Source organism: Bos indicus, chromosome 26 (assembly GCF_029378745.1).
Source record: "Bos indicus isolate NIAB-ARS_2022 breed Sahiwal x Tharparkar chromosome 26, NIAB-ARS_B.indTharparkar_mat_pri_1.0, whole genome shotgun sequence".
NCBI lineage: Eukaryota > Metazoa > Chordata > Mammalia > Artiodactyla > Bovidae > Bos > Bos indicus.
The window spans coordinates 43,367,439-43,384,279 of record NC_091785.1 but is presented as its reverse complement, the minus strand read 5'-3'; the positions used below and the strand labels follow the sequence as shown (position 1 = coordinate 43,384,279).

At 52.1% G+C, this 16,841-nt stretch overlaps 1 long non-coding RNA gene across 1 annotated transcript; it reads left to right on the top strand.

Annotated features, from left to right (window-relative positions):
- The first annotated feature begins 1,641 nt into the window (after positions 1 to 1,641).
- LOC139179919 (uncharacterized) lies at positions 1,642 to 15,411 on the top strand. Its single transcript, XR_011564216.1, has 3 exons — positions 1,642 to 1,788; positions 5,260 to 5,453; positions 14,151 to 15,411. It is a non-coding gene; the product is annotated as an uncharacterized lncRNA (long non-coding RNA).
- Positions 15,412 to 16,841: the final 1,430 nt, after the last annotated feature.

Here is a 16,841-nt window from a genome sequence, read left to right as displayed (position 1 = left end):
GTGATGAGGGCAATGCTTACAACCTTCAGGGCCCGGGAACCTGTTGGGTGGAGGGAAAGCATGGACTGTGAGATCCTATAGTGACAGCCTGTCCTGGAGTCCGTGGGCTGGGGGAACAGAGTCCCCGGTGGAGAAGACCCCAGCCCTGGAGGCAGCTCTGCGTCTCACCAGGGAAGGCAAACTGGGCCTTGTTTGAGGAGAGGGCCTGAGCAGAGTCAGCATGGTGAATTCAGGGTGCAAACTTTCCACCTTCCTGCAGTGAAGAGCTTCAGTGGCTTAATTTCTCCCATCGGGTAGGCGGGGGCTACATGGGAAAGGATGGGGTGAGGGAGGTGTTGCCTCGCTGGTAGGGGAATTGGGTGCCAGACTCTTCATGCAAACAGAAGCCAGGCGTCCTACCTGCTTCCCTTCACCCTGTGATGCGGGTGCTGTTTTGCATGTATTCCCTTGGCAGGTCCTCACTGGAGCCCTTTGCAATGGATGCTGTCCTGAGCATCCTAGCATCGAGGAAAGAGTGTGTCGGAGAGGCAGGAGAGGCAGGCAGCCATGGCTAGACCATGTTTGGGTGTGACCTTGTGGGCCATGGGACCACTGAGGTCTGCCTTTGGGAAGAGGCTCTGGGGGCAGCGTGGCAAAGAGGGCCTGTGGAGGCTTTTGTACAGGAGACGTCCGGGCGGATGTCCAGCCCTGCACGTGAGCGGCTCTCTGTAAATATTTGCGGTTGAATGACGGAGGGTATGTAGAGGAGGGGGAGGGTTAGAGGGTTGTGTAGCAGGTGGAGGCTGTTCCCAAGCCCCTGACTTCATCTTTTCTCACGGCGGCTGGGGGCTCGGGGACTTGCTGGCTGAGGGCCGGCCAGGTGGAGACGCCTGTTGTTCCCACTTCCGGCCACCCTCGATCACAAACAGGAACAAGCAGCTGTTCAGGGTTTCGGGTGTTTCCTTTCTTTGTTCCTTAGCGTGTTGTCCTGGACACACACCTGGAGGCACCTGTCTTTCTACACCAGGGCCTTTGTTATCAGAGAGGATTCATCTGACCCACATCCCATGGAGATAGCTCCTGGGAGGAACCCTGATGACGGCATCAAATGCTCGGTCATTAGCTCTCAGCACGTGTGTTAGACGTACTAGGAGAAAAGTCTTTGGAGAAAAGTCTTTCTGTGGTTGCATGAATTAGGAAAACTCTGAGCTCCACATGTTAATAGTCTCTGGGTGGCAGGCCTTCTCAGGACCTTTAGTTGCGCCGTAAGACTCTCTAAGAGGGAGCTTCTGTGTGCAGGGCGCCCCAAGGATACTGGACTGATGGACACTTTTTGCAGGGAGCATCAATCTCCATCTCCCAGACCTGCTACTCTGGGGTCAGGGAATAGTGGTCAGAGCCAGACTGGCCTCTGGGTGGGTGGGGGGGCGGTCTTCCCCAAGCCCCTCCTCTTTTTGTTGGGCAAACTGAGGTCTGGAGAGAGAAGGGAATTGCCTGGCTGAGCCAGCGGCGGACTCTGGGCTGAGGACCCCCGGCAGGTTGCCTTCTGTGCAGGCTTTCTGCCTGTGCTCCAATTTCCCCAGTCCTTGGAGGGGCCTGCTCTTTCATTGCAAAAGACTCTTCTGGAAGGCATCCGAGAGGGTGACTAGGGGTTGGGCTTTGCCCCGTCTGTGTCCAGGCCTCTGGTGTGGACCTGTATGAATGCGTCCTTCCCTGTCGGCTGAGAGAGCCGTGTCTGAGCACCGAGACAGACACCGGACAGAAAGCAATTAAGGCCCAGACGTTCCCCAAGGAGCCATTTGCAGGCCGGTGAGGCGGAAAGATGCCTGTCTGGGGGGCGGTGGCGGTAATGAGACGAGGGCTGGCTCTGGCCCCTTGGAGCCTCCTGGTGAGGCCTGTGGACAGCACCATGGTGGGCACCGGGTCTGTGGCTCTGTAGGTGCTGCCAGCTTGGGGGCAACTGTGCTCAGCTGGGATGCAGCTCAGGATGGGCAGGGAGGGGCCAGGATGTCAGGAAACCCAGCGTATGTGACAGTTTCCTTGTGTGACTGCCCCAGAGGGAATTTCATGTCACCAAGCACAAAGCAGACCCTTCCTTACTTCATCCTGGAGGATGTTTGTGGCAGATGGGGGGCCTACTCCACATCAGGTGGTTCCAAGTGGGGCCTGGGAATGAGGAGAGGGACAGTGTCTAGTTTGGGTTCTAGGCTTGTGAGACCAAGATGAGGACTCAGGTGCCATTAAGTTTGCTGAGAGCTGATCCCTGGGAGCAGGATGACGGGGTGGGGGGGAGCGACTTGAACAGAGAAGAAGAGCTACTGTAGGTCTGAGGCTGTGATGCCTGATGCCACGGGGAAACGCAGGCTGGGGGTGGGCAGTCAGAGGGGATGATGGTGCAGGGCCAAGCCACCTGCTGGCTCCCTGCCCACTGCAGAGGTTTGCCCCAGGGGGTTGACCCTGCCCTCCTGGCTTCACTTGGCCCAGGTGGGGTACACAAGCATGATGCGGGCCGTGAACGATGCGGTGTGAGGTGGGGGATATCAGGGCAGCAGGGGGGCGGGGGGTGGGAGGTCACCAGACCCCTGTTCCCAAGGCATGGCTGGGTCAGAAGTGGCTGCCTGTCTCCAGAGCATGAGGAAGTAGCTGGGCTCGGGGAGAAGAGAAGAGAGGGAGCCTGACTCTTCTATCCTGTGGTCTTATTCCCACTCAACTTCCTGTGCAGGCCATTAGCTACCCTCTAATAGCCATCATCACAATGTATTACCTTGGAAGAAGAAGTTTAAAAGGGCCATTTTTGGAAAATGTGGTCTGTGCAGCACCCCCCACGCTTCCTCCTGAGCAGGAAGCCAGCTGCACCACTAGAACATTCCTGAGAAGGGTCTCAGGAATGATTTACTCGCTGACTTCAGATTCTTCCTGAAAAACCTCAAGTTAGAAATTCAAGTTGGAATATTTTCCCCCCATAGATATTGAAACAGTAATGCCGGTTTTTAAAAGGTTGTCATGAAAATGTTGATCAAAATCCTGAAGATGAGCCCCACCAAGCCTGCTGAGATGGCTCCCAGGTTACTGGGAAGGTTTTTTCTCCTGCTTGGTGTATCTGGGTTGGGCATTTGTGAGATGCTCCTCACCTTGGGGGAGGTGTGTGTAGATAAGCCTGTCCTCAAAATCTGGTGAATTCTCTGTGTCTCCTCGTGGCCGGCCAAGCATCCCTGAGTGTGGGGGTGTGTGGTTATCAGAGGGCAGGGTTGGGGCAGGAAGGACCCGACTAGGGTGGGGGCAGCAGATGCAGGAAACTTGTTGTAATCCAGTTGGTTAGATTCCAGCCACCAGAGCCCAAGGCAAGAACCCAAGGTCATTCCACCAATGCCCATTCAGCCTGGGTTGGTCTGGTGGTTATTGGCTTAGATGGGGACCCAGGAGGCACAGGCATCAAACTTTGAACAGCCCAAGGATGGAGGAAGATCATCTATATTAGAAGCCAGAGCTGGATTAAAACAAGACCCCATTGGTTGATGAGGGGGGACAGTCTTAGAAAAGGAAAGGCGTCAGGAACAAGCGGACAAGCTCTGCATCAGGTCCAGTTGTGAGTACAGTACCAGCTGCAGAGACAGAAGGAGCTGGTCAGTGGCACAGGTAGCACATTTCTGGGGGGAGAGGCGGGTCTGCTCACCCTCTCCCTCCCCTGGGTCGGTGCCCAGGGCATATTTAAATACTGGGGCTGGCTTCTCCTAAGCTGATTGGACCAGACTTGATCCAAGGAGATCATATATTGTGGCAGGATGAGTTCATCAGCTTCATCCCTCCCAGAGTCTGGGATCGGGACCAGAGATGCATAGTGGCCCTGGAGCTGGGCAGCCACGTTTGAGTGTTCGAGCAGGTGCAGAGAAGAGGGTTCTGGAGGAGAGGGAGGAACGTAGAACCTGCTGGCCAGTGAGGGGTGATGAGAAACCGTGCAGCCATGGGCTGGGCTGGGCTGGGCTGGAGGAGGCCACTGACTTGTCCCAGCCAGCCTTGAGTCACCACGTTCCTTGCCGTAGCTTTCCACCCTTATACATTCTCAGGCCTGATACATTCTCAGGCCTCGTGTTAGAGTCCAGCTTTTATGAGCTGACTTGGTAGGCTTTGGTCCCTGGCATCTGATTCTCTCTGGGAGAGTCAGTGTCCTGGTTGTCATCAGCAGGGCAGAAGCCACTGGGAGGAGGAGCAGGTGGGGCAGGAATTGGCTGGGAGGGGTGGTCCCGCAGCCGTGTCAGACCCCTCCATGTTAGACCCATCAGTTCATCTGGGCACCATCCCCACAGAAGACAGACCAGGCTGGTGTCTGTTCATGGAGCATGACCCTGGCGTCAAGGGCACCTGGACCCCTGGCCTTGGAGAAATGGCTGAGGGTCATACATTCTGCCTGGATGGGAGTAGACTTTGTGTGGGACATAAAGAGGAAGTGAAAGTGAAAGCCGCTCAGTTGTATCCGACTCTTTGCGACCCCATGGACTATATAGTCCATGGGATTCTCCAGGCCAGAATACTGGAGTGGGTAGCCTTTCCCTTCTCCAGGGGATCTTCCCAACCCAGGGATTGAACCCAGGTCTCCCTCATTGCAAGTGGATTCTTTACCAGCTGAGCCACAAGGGAAGCCTGGGACATAAAGGGCATTTATAAAACATTTCTGATTTATTTCTCTGGCTGTGTCGGGTCTTGAGTTGCAGCATGTGGGATCTTTGTTGTAACATGTGTGGTCTTTTATTGTGGCCCACGGATTCTCTAGTTGTGACGTGCGGGCTCCTGAGCATGTGGCCTTCAGTACTTTTGCTGCAGGGCTCAGTTGCCCTGCAGCATGTGGGATCTTAGTTCCCGGATCAGGGATCAAACCTGAGAACCCAGCATTGGCAGCTGGATTCTTAACCACTGGATCACCAGGGAAGTCCTAAGAAGCATTTCTGAAGTTTGAAGCTTTGTGAGAGGAAAAGGAAAGACTGTCCTGTGCTGTTTAAGGCTGTTGCATTGGTTCCAAAGGCCAAGGGTCCACTTTTGGCCTGGTGTGGGGGAAACCTTCTTCTGGAGCAGCCTACCACAGGATGGAGGCACTTGGGCACAGGGTGCTCCCTGTCCCTAGAGCTGAAAGAATGGGTCTCACAGGACATGGAAGAATGGAGCTGATGGCCTGGACTGGACCTCAATAAAAAACATCTTCACCCAGGTCCAGGACAGCCTCTAGGTGTGACCTTGAAGATGATCTTGACCAATGGCCATGACCACAGAGACTATCTTTACTTGCAGGTAGGACCTAGTCCCAGGGCAGGAAAAGCCCCTAACCATGACCTTGAAGATGAGTATGACCAATGATCGTGACCACAGAGAACATCTTCTTCCCGTGGATGGCACTGATGCCAGGGCAGGGACAGCCCCAGGAATGACCATGAACCTGAGTGTGTTGCAGGATCTTTGGGCCCTGTGACCTTCAGGACAAGCAGGTGAGGCCTCTGGTCTGGAGACCCTTGGCAGGGCTGGGGAACTCCTCCCAGGGACAAGCTTGAGGAACCACAGCGGTCATGATGTTATTTGGAGGCTGTTGTCCTACAGCTGGTGGGTGGGCGTGCGTGTGGCTGAGGGGATTTGGAGGAACAGTGGTGGTGGGCTCTCTGTGGGAGGAGGGGTGGGGTATTCTGAGTGGGGAAGAGGCACGGCGGGGGAGGTGTAGTGACCTTTTGAGCTGAGAACAGGGGAGGCCCCAGGAGGCCCGCTTTCTGTCGGGGTTACTTCCTTTTCTCAGGCTCTGGGACCAACTTCCCGGGCAGGTGACCAGTGTTCCTTAAGGGCCAACCACAGCATGCCCGCCACCTTCCCAGACTGCCAGGGAGGGCTCGAGCCCCAGGGGTCCCCGAGCCCCTCCATCAAAGCTTGTCCCAGAGCTGTGCAGCTAGAGTCCATGTCCCACTGCCTCTTATCTGCTGCCTGCAGAGGAATCGGGAAATGGGCCATTTGAGGAGCCCAGTTAAAACTATCGCGGGCACCTCTGGGGAGAGACTCATCCAGGGGAGTTTTCCAGGGATGGCAGAGCCAGCGAGGGAGCAGGAGGAGAGAGCAGAGGAGAGTCTTGCCTGGGTCCTTCCCGGAAAGGGACTTGTGCAGGCTGGGGCTATGGATGTTTCTGGGGCAGCTGTAATCCAGCAGCTTTTTGTAATTATCTGTTAGTAATTATCTACTAAGACTTTGGTAAACAGCAGCCTGTTTAGCCATCCTTGAAGAATTAAATCATTACTTTTATTGCTCTATCCACTCGCTATTAACCTCCTAAGAGGCTTTTCTACCTCAGATCCAGGGTTTTCATTTGATGGGCTCCCAGGAGAGCATTCAAGAGGGGAGGCACTGGGGACGGGAAGACACGCATACCCCGATGTCTGCTGGAGGTGAGACCCTTGACTGTGGGGCCCCATGGGCGGCCTGTGTTACACGTCTGTGTCACACGTCTTCCGTGACTTGGCGCCCTGACCATGGCAGGTCCTTTACAGGAAGGTAGAAGCTTCTCACATGGAGCATGTCTTAAGAAGCTAAGGGCCCAGCTTGGAAGGGCCTGGAGAGTTCTGGACACAGTCAGAAGGGCTGACCTGGTCCTGGGCTGGGTGTGGCAGCAAGACAGAAGGAGGTCCTGTTTGCCCTTGGAGGGTGCGCTGAGCTCGGCCGCTTGGATAAAGGTCAGACAAGAATCAAGGACAAACATTCAGAGAGGATCTGCCCTGACTTCCCCTCTGGCCAAAGTTGCCCTTTCCTTTCTGGACATTTCAAGGGCAGCCGGAGGCCATGACCACGAAGATGAGCCCCCTGCAGCATGGGATGGGCCCTGACCTGTGGGGAAGGTCTATGGTCTGGAGGCCGCTGCTAGGGATGGAGAGTTCCTCCCAGGGGCCAGCTGGAGGAACCATGGCTGCTCATGAGGTCTCTTAGCGACTAAACGTTGTGTACAATGTTTGCTGGCCAGTGGTGCTAGGGGTAAAGAACCCGCCTGCCAACGCAGGTTAGACATAAGAGACGCTGCTTCGATCCCCGAGTTGGGAAGATCCCTTGGAGAAGGGAAGGGCAACCCACTCCAGTATTCTTTCCTGGAGAATCCCATGGACAGAGGAGCCTGGCGAGATTCAGTCCATGGGGTTGCACAGAGTGGGACATGGCTGAAGTGACTCAGCATAGCACACAGCCCGTCTGGGTGGTGTCTGTCACCTGAGGGGATTTGGAGGGAATGATGGGGTGGGGTGTTCTGTGCTCTGAGCCGCCTCCTGGTGGGACTGTGTTCTCACCAGGACTGAGTTGCTGCACAGATGGCATACAGACCAGCCCCCAGGGCTTACCGTCAGAAGCTGAGGGGGTGGGACTGTGACTGCTTCTTTCCTCAGAGGGTCTCATGCGTGGTCAGGGGTTAGGCATTGCCCGGTCACAAGGTAGGGAGGCAGTGGGTGTCCAAGGAGTCCCAGCAGGGGTCACAAGTGGACTGACCCCTGAGTGCCTCCTGCATGCCAGGAGTTGCCCCAAGCAGGAGGAACGTAACAGTAAGGAAACCTTGATGGGCTTCCCTGTGGCTCAGCGGTAAAGAATCCACCTGCCGTTGCAGGAGACACATGTTTGATCGCTGCGTTGGGAAGATCCCCTGGAGAAGGAAATGACAACCCACTCCAGTATTCCTGCCTGGAGAATCTCATGGACAGAGGAGCCTGGCGGGCTACAGTCCACGGGGTCGCAAAGAGCAGGACACAACTTAGCGACTAAACAGCAATAGCCAGGAAGCAGCCTTCGCTGTCGCTCAGAGGCTGGTCTAGGGGAGAGGATGGTAACACACTTTGAAATAGGGCCAAGCCCAGCACAGACGCCAGACATCATCCTTGCTGATGTCCAGTAGGAGATCAGATATTCAGGCCTAATTCTCTAGCTTGCTCTGTAGACTCTGAAGGCATTATACATGAAGTGAAATGAGAAGAAATGAATGAATAGGATCAATGTAAATCTGTTTTGGAAGAGGCCATTATAATGGTTCATTCTGGAAATCCTTCTGAAGCTGAGCTTCTCCATTTTCTTTTTAACAACCAAGAAACCCTTGGTGTAGAGTGGTGAAGTATTGCAAGACCCTAAATTGGATCACAAGATTTGTTGACAGATTTTAAAATATGTGATTTAATTTACATCAAGGACTTAACAGGACTTCCCTGGTAGCTCAGATGGTAAAGAATCTGCCTGCAATGCAGGAGACCCTGTTCGATCCCTGGGTTGGGAAGATCCCCTGGAGAAGAGAATGGTAACCCACTCCAGTATTCTTGCCTGGGAAATCCCCACGGACAGAGGAGCCTGACGGGCTACTGCCCTTGGGGTTGCAAAGAATCAGACACCACTGAGTGACTAAAACTTTCACTTTCACAAGGGCTTGACAAGCAGAAAAACAGAATGATTCCCATTTTTTTTATAAATTACCTTCATTGCTAAGTTCTGTGAAATGGGGATTGTATCAGAAGATTGAGGTTGGATAGTTGCTTTGCCTTCAGAGTATAGGTTTTTAAACCTGGTGTGCATCCAAATGAGTGGTGAGATACTAAAACAAAAATACCATTGCCCCAGATCTACCCAATTCCAAACCTCTGCGGGTCCCAAATCATGTCACCTTATAGGGTGTCCCATGGAGAGCTGGAGTGAGGGGCGGGGGACAGAAAGACGGCACAAAGGAGCCGTTGATGGGAAGAACGCCTGAGCCCTGCTCCCTGGTTCCAGCAGGGGCTGTCTTTGGGGGTCCCTATGGTCCAGCCCCAGGGCTCTCTTCTTTTTCACTCCCCAGCTCCTCCCTACCCTGTTCTGGTTCTGCCTTGTCTCCTCCTTGAGCTACTCTGGGTCCCAGGCTGGGACACCTCATTCTTTGGGGGGAGCACACCCCAGACAAGCCCATGGGGAGGGGCCCTCCAGGATAACCATGCCAAGTTGTGGAGCTGAAAGCCCTTCTCTCCATCAGGTGAAGAAGGGGAAGAAGGAAGGACTGAGGGGACCAAGCCTCTCCCCTGTCCTAATTACAAGGCTGCTCAGGTGACCGACACACCAGCAGGGGCGGGGCGGTGCACACACCGTGCATTTAACAGGTTGAATCTCCCAGAAGCAGGAAGGGGGTTCTTCCCACAGGGCAGCGGGAAGGCCCCTGGTTGAAAGATTATACGGCACATCTGATGGGGCGTCACTTGGAGAGCACGCTACGAGAGCCCCTGACTTCCGCTAGGCAGGACTCTCTTGCTGGCTCTGAGGGAAGCTGGGTGCCACGCTGTGAGGTGCCCTATGGAGGGGCCCCAGAACCAAGAACTGAGGGCCGTCTCCAGGCAACAGCCAATGAGGAGACCATGGATCCAACACCTTGTGAAAAACGGCACCTTGGGTGTGAGGCTTGAGTTGAACCTTGAAGTGACTGCAGTCCCCCAGCAGACACATGGTTTCCAGCCCTGTGAGAGGCCCTGAGTGAAAGGACTCAGACAAGCTGTCCCTGGGTTCCCGGTGCATGGAAACCTTGAGGCAACAGATGTTGTTGCTTTAGAGCTGCTGAGCGTGGGGTCATTTGTTACCCAGCAGTAGCTTACTAATACAGTTACCGTGAAAGGTGCCAGCCTCACCTGTGTTGACCCCAGGGGAGCTGCTTGGCTGTGGTCTAGACTTGGGTCTCAGCCTACCCACTCAGCTGACCACTTGAACCCTGGTCAGCCAGGAGCCCAGAGCAGGAAGGGGGGGCCACTGAGAATATGAGGGGGGCTCCTAATACCTGCCAACTTCTGGAAAACCAAGTCAGCCTCCCTAAGACCACGGGAGATGAATGAGCCTGTGAGTGAGACCTAGGTTCAAGGGCAGGTTCTACCATCTGTATTTGTGTGGCATTCAGCAGCATTTTGAGATCTCCTGGAGGTTTGGCTCCCAAGTGGCCCTGCTGGAGCCGGGAGAGGGCCACACAGTAATCGGGGCTGAGCAACAGCATCTCCAGGAGGAGCTTGGCTCTAGGCCGTGGTGGGTGCTTGATACAGGCTTGACCCTGTAGCCGTCAGGTTGCTGAGCATACTGTCATCCATCTAGCCACTGTTGTCACAAAGTCCTTGCCGTACCCTCGTGATGCCCAGATCTAGGAGGACTTGGGGAGGATGCCTGCTCTTTGCAAATGTGTAATCACCACCACTTGGCTTGGGGGACCTCGGCCAGAAAACTTCTCCAGGATCCACCACCCCCTTGCTCCCATGCAGTCCTGCCTAGAATCCCGATGCCTCTGTTCAGCTCCTAGAAGCTCCTGCTCTCCACCCCCCGTGGGCGCCGTGGGTCTCTGCCCAGCTCTGTGCTTATTTCTTGCAGTATGAAGTGATGATTTAATTCTTGCCTGGGCTATCATTCAGCCCTAGTTCGTGCTGAAGTGAAACATATTTCAGCACCCACCGATTTCCATATAGATAAAAAAAGGAAAAAAAAAAAAAAAAGGAGAAAGGAAACAACCTCAACCAACGTCTTCACAAACTATGCATTTGAAACGTGTTTCTTGAAGATGGATTGCTCCGTTAGGCTGCTAAGAGGTTTTTCTTGACTTGTCAACAGTTTTATCCCCCCCACAAACATTCTTGGCTATAAATTATTCATTGCCCGGTTAGTGGTTAAAAAAAAAAAGATGCCTGGAGCTGAGGCACTTTCTTAATTCTCCCTCTGCTTTTCAGATCCAAGTTGTTTTTTTCCTTTTCACTGCTGGAAAAGTAGAAATGACTGGAATTCTCCTGAACTGGAGATTCAGGCTGGATCCATCGAGAGGGTCGCCTTGAGCCCGGTGTAAGCTTGGCTGGAGGTGGGGGAGTCATTTATAGTTTGGGGTTAGGCAGGACACTGGGGCAATCAAATATATATGTTGAGACAGGAGATAGGTGTGTTGGGGGCTTTCTTTTTGTTCTGTTGGCAGGAGCTCTAGAGTTTCCAAAAAGCAGAGAGGAGACTTGATTCAATTCTAGGCCCAGCCATTTCAGGACCCACAGCTGGAAAGGATCGGAGGCTTCCTCTGTTGACCTGATTCCACTCTCCTGGGGCCCCTTTCTGCCTGGAGACAGCACCCCCTTGTCTTTCTCCCTCGTGCCCACCCTCTCTTGTCCTGCACACCCCTGGACCACCTCCCCACCCCAGCTGACCTCCTTCTCCAATGAGGATTCTCAGCTCCCCTGCCCCCCTATCTCTGTCCCTCCGTGGGAGATGGATGGAGGTGGTGATTTGGTTTAGCCTTCAGAATTGGGGGCCCATATTAGCTGCAGCAAAGCCTCACATTTTTGTTCAGTTGCTCAATTGTGTCTGACTCTTTGTGATCCCATGGACTATAGCATGCCAGGCTTCCCTGTCCTTCACTGTCTCCCAGAGTTTGCTCAAACCCATTTCCATCGAGTCGGTGATGCCACCCAATCATCTCATCCTCTGTCACCTCCTTCTCCTCCTGCTCTCAATCTTTCCCAGCATCAGGGTCTTTTCTAATGAATTGGCCAAAGTATTGGAGATTCAGCTCTAGCATCAGTCCTTCCAGTGAATATTCACGGTTGAAAGCCCCACATACTGGGTGGCTTAAGACAACAGGAATCCAGCCTCTTGGTTTCTTAATTCTCTCTTTGCTTTTCAGATCCAAGTTGTTTTTTTCCTTCTTGTTGCTGGAAAAGTAGAAATAAGTAGAAGTCTCTTGACTCAGAGGTTCGTGCTGGGGCCCAGGGAGAGGGTCATGTTGAACCCTGGAGTCTAGGAGCCAGAAGTCAAGATGTCAGCATAGCTGTGCTCCCTTGAGACCCTGGGAAGGATCATTTCTCACCTCCCTCATCCCCAGTGACGGTCCGCTGTCCCTGGCCTGCAGCTGCGGTCCCCACTGTCACATGGCATCTGCCATGTGTGTCTCTGCATCCAATCTTCTCTTCTTCTAAGGACACCAGTCATGTTGGATGAAGGGCCTTCCCTGGTCCTCATCTTAGCTCCACTGGAGCCACCTGCAAAGACCCTAGTTCCAAATCAGGTCAACTTCACATGACTGAAAATATGTCAGCATATTTTCTTGTGGGGGAGGCATGATTCAATCCTTGACAGTCAGAGGAGGGAGGAGCCCCCAGTGAGACGGGGAGGAGGCCCCAGAGTAGCCAAAGGGTCAGAAGGTCAAAGACTTCCCCTCCTGGTGGGACCTCACCTTCCCCGGTGTCCTCGTGCCCCAAAGGCCCTTCTCTGGTCCTGACTGTGCGGAGGTGCCAGGCTCTGGTGTGGGTCCTTTCACGCTGTGTAGAAAAGGAACGTGCTGACTGCACGACTGATGCCCCTGGGGTGGAAGCAGGATCTCCCTGGGAAAGTGGCTGCCTTTGACTTTGTCCGGTGGCTAGGTCTGAGGGCACAGTGTCGGCCTGCCGTCGACAGTAGGAGTTGTGACTTGGACGTTATCTTGACACCTAATTCCCACCCCCACCCTGCCACCCACATTCTCTTGTGGCACTTGGGCTTTGCCAGGGTAACGTTTCTGGCTGGGCTTTTGGAAGGCTTCTATGCTTTGCTGCTTAATCCAGAGAGTACTGGTGAGTGGCAGCGAAACAGTCCACTGTGCCAGGGCCCTGCTGGATGAGGCAGGTGCACGTGGGGAGTGATGCTGGGTCTCAGGCTGGACCCTGGATGATTTTCCTCCCACCTGGCCAAGAGCTTTGATTTTCAGAGAAGATCTCTAGAAGCTGGGTTTATAAACACCAGGGGGTATGGGTTTAGTCGAGGGCATCCAGTGCCTGGCATCCATCACCTCTTACCAGTCCCACCATGGCTACCAGGTTGGGTTCCATAATGCAGACAGGAGACCTAAGAGGCAGGGGCCTGAAGGTCTCTGTCCATCTCATTGGATGTGATGGTTACTTTCTGGATCACTCACCTTTGGTTCAATTTAAGTTAAAGTCAGACTAAGCAGCCTTTGATTGGAAGCCCTGGGGTTCTCTGGAACCCAGGCCACCTCTAAGCATGAAATTGAGTCTGTTTGGAGTGTTGCTGTCGTTGTTCAGTCCTAAGTCATGTATGATTCTTTGCAGCCCCATGGACCACAGCATGCCAGCCTCCTCTGTCCTCCACCATCTCCTGGAGTTTGCTCCAATTCGTGTACATTGAGTCAATGATGCTATCCAACCATCTCATCCTCATTGCCCACTTCTCCTCCTGCCCTCAGTCTTTCCCAGCATCAGGTCTTTTTCAATGAGTTTGCTTTTAACATCTGGCGGCCAAAGTATTGGAGCTTCAGTTTCAGCATCAGTCCTTCCAATGAATATTCAAGGTTGATTTCCTTTTAGAATTGACTGGCTCGATCTCCTTGCAGTCCAAGGGACTCTCAAGATTCTTCTCCAGCACCACAGTTTGAAAGCATCAATTCTTGGGCACTCACACTTCTTTATAGTCCAACTCTCACATCTGTACGTGACTGCTTGGAGAGTAGGGAACAAAACTGGTCACCCCTAAATGTCTCTGGCATGTTGATTATTTTTCGTGCTGAAAATGATTAGGGCCCAAAAGAATCAGGAAAGAAATTTACTTTCCCCCTAAGTGTCTGAAGAATTTAGATAGAAGGTCTATTATATGCATAGAGCGATCACCAGAGACATCTGCAGAGAATATGTACTGGGTGTGGTGGGGAAACATTTAGAGATCAGAGTCCACTCTATGTCCATTGTCTGTGCTTGGCCCAGCAAACATTTATTTACTAAACACTTGATTTCCCAACTGCATGTGAATTGCCCTCCTCCCTTTCAGTCTCACTCCAATACCCCCAACCCTCAGCTGTCTTTCGCTAAAGGTGGCATTTAAAGTGAGGACTTTGGCCATTTTGGTGAGTTGTTCAGTTTTCCTGGGTCTCTTCCATGTATGTGTGTGTGTGTGCGCTTCAGTTGTGTCCGACTCTTTGCTACCCAACAGACTGTAGCCCGCCAGGCTCCTCTGCCCATGGGATTCTCCAGGAAGGGTACTAGAGTGGGTTGCCATGCCCTCCTCCAGAGGATCTTCCTGACTCAGGGATCGAACCCACGTCACTTATGTCTCCTGCAGCGGGTTCTTTACCACCAGTGCCCCCTGGGATGCCTCTCCCATGTATACATGTTATTAAATTTTGCTTGATTTTCTCCTGTTAATCCTTCTCATGTCAATTTAATTCTTAGACCAGTCAGAAGAACCTAGACGCGTAGAGGGAAATGTCCCCCTCCTCATCAGGGGCAAAGGGGGCTGAGGGAATGGACAAGAGATGGACTGGTGTGAGCTCCTGGCCCATGGCAGTTGAGGAAGACAAGAAGAAACCCAAAGTTCTCTCGCGCACAATATTTGACTTAATTCTTACAATAGTACACCCATTGCACAGATGAGGAGACTGAGGCTCAGGGAGGCCAAGGGCCCTGCCTGGTAAGTGGTAGAGTCTAATGGACCCGAGGTTCTTGAATGAGAGAATTTCTTCTTCAGACAGGTAGCTTCCACGTCCCTCTGATCACACAGGAGTGGTGGTGGTGACTTGGTTGAAAGGATCTTTGGGAAAATGAGATTCCTTCCCAGGACTGGGATCTGATCAGAAACCTTTGGAGCTGACTGCTGGCTTCTTTCAGGCTGTCTGGGCCCCTGCTCTTGTACCACTTCAGGATGTGAGCCATACTGACAGTGGAGCTTCAAAACCCAGGATGGGGGGCCCCACCCGTGGGGCACCTGATAGGGAATGACTCAGGGCACAGAGGTGTCACAGGGACCCGAGGGAATGGATGCTCTCCTGGGAGCATCGAGAGGCCTTCCATTCAGAGGTGGAGAGTCAAACTAGAGAAAGTCTTTCGAAGACCTGCTGTATAGCACATGGAACTCTGCTCCAAGCTGTGTGCCATCCTGGATGGCAGGAGGGTCTGGGGGAAAATGGGTACATGCATTTGTACGTCTGAGTTCCTTCACTGTTCAAGCTACCACGACATTGTTAACTGGCTATACCCAACACAACATGTTTTTGGTGTTAAAAAAATTAAAATAAAAAAAAAGAGAAGATCTTTCGAAACGAGGCTTTTTCAGGGAGCAATTGAAACCATTTGGCAGAAATCCAGACTGTTTTAAAGAGAAACAGGAGAGGCAAGATGTCCAGAAATTAATTCCATCATCTTTTCAACTGTCCAAGTCATTGAGCTTTGTTTCCATTGCATTGTTTTTTTAAGACCAGATTCTTTGAAATAATATTGCGATGAATATGGAGGTCATTGACTTTTTGTATTCCTTTTTTATTAATGCAATTCATCTACCATATAGTTCATCTATTGAAAGTGCACAGCTCTAGCACAGGGAACTCTACTCAATATTCTGTAAAAACCCATGTGGGAGAAGAATCTGAAAAAGAATGAATATATGAGTGTGTGTAGCTGAATCCCTTTGCCGAACATCTGAAACTAACACAACATTAAAAATCAACTATACTCCAATAAAATTTTTTTTAAAAAAAGCTAAGTGCACAGCCTGATGGTTTTTAGTATATTCTCTGAGTTGTGCGTCCACCACAATCAATTTTAGAGGCTTCGTTGTCTTCAGAGGATGCAGCCTGGGGCAGGAATCTGAGCCCAGGACTCTGGGATGACAGTGGTTTTAGCAGTGCTGTCTGTTGATTTCTCTGTTAAGCTGTTTGCTTCAAATGGTAAAATGCCCAGTCCAGCAGGAGGTAATAGACTCCACCTGCTGATTGCTCTATTGTTTTAAAAAATGCCCAGAGACTTAAATCCCTCCACAGTCTGATCCAGTTAAAATCAGGCAGGGGTAGATTTTGAGGCCAGTTTCAAGGTTTGTTTGGAGCTCAGGAGGGTTCTTCTTGGCTGTCTCTTTCTCTGGTTCTCTCTGGTGAACTATCTAGCTTGGGTTTAGCTTATTGTTCTTAATAAAGAGGGGCTGTTGTTTTCAAGAGTGCCCTTAGGCATGAACTTTCTCACATTCTGTTTTAAATAAATTCAGTTCTTTTGGGAGCACTTCAGAGAACCTTCTTTTCTCATGGACCGCTTTTCCCCTGAGAAATCCTCTAGTTCTGGAGGCAATCCTCAGCGTGTCTCTTCCTTGGAACCTGTGACCCAGGAGTGAGCTGGGCAGAGGGGTTGGGGCCCCAGTCCTCTTAGCCTGCCCTGCTTGGGCTGAGCCTCTGTCCCATGACACGCTTGAAGACGAAAAGTTAAAATTTTACATAACCTCCTGCTCCTTCTGCCTCTGTAACTCAGTTTGCTCCTTGCAAAGTCTGGATCCCGTAGGTCTCAGAAAGTGGGGACTCACAATACTAGGAACTGGAGCAGGACAAGGAACTCACCCTTGTCCTGCTCGTTACAATCGCCCAGCCCCTGTGAACCCACAAACCCTCTTAATCATGCCTGTCCAGGTATAAAAACTCTGTAACCCCTTTGTTCGGGGCTCAGAGCTTGAAGTGTTAACTCCTCTGGGTCCCCGGACTAATAAACCTGATTCTCCAACTCTCCGAGCTTGGTGCTTGGTTTCTTGAGTACTGGTTTCTGCAACACACTCACTGGGAATTTAGCCTTTTCATCTTGGAGTTGACAGAATGAGAAATGCTGGTGGTTGGTCCCTCCTGATGAGATATATAAGCCTTGATTAGGATTTGAGGGGTCGGGGAGCCCTGATTTCTAGGCCACACACATGTGGAGCGAAGCTTCTGTGAGGCTGAGCTGGAGTGGAGAGGGAGAGTGCAGGTTGCGGTTGAAATGCCACAGACTTGCTGTTCTTACTGAATTTTAGTAGATTTTCTCGAGTAAATGTTTCTTTGTTTGTCATATGCCCTTAAGGCAGCTCCCAGAGACTTTAAATTGTCTTTTTTTAAAAAATAGTTTTTGCCAGCTTCA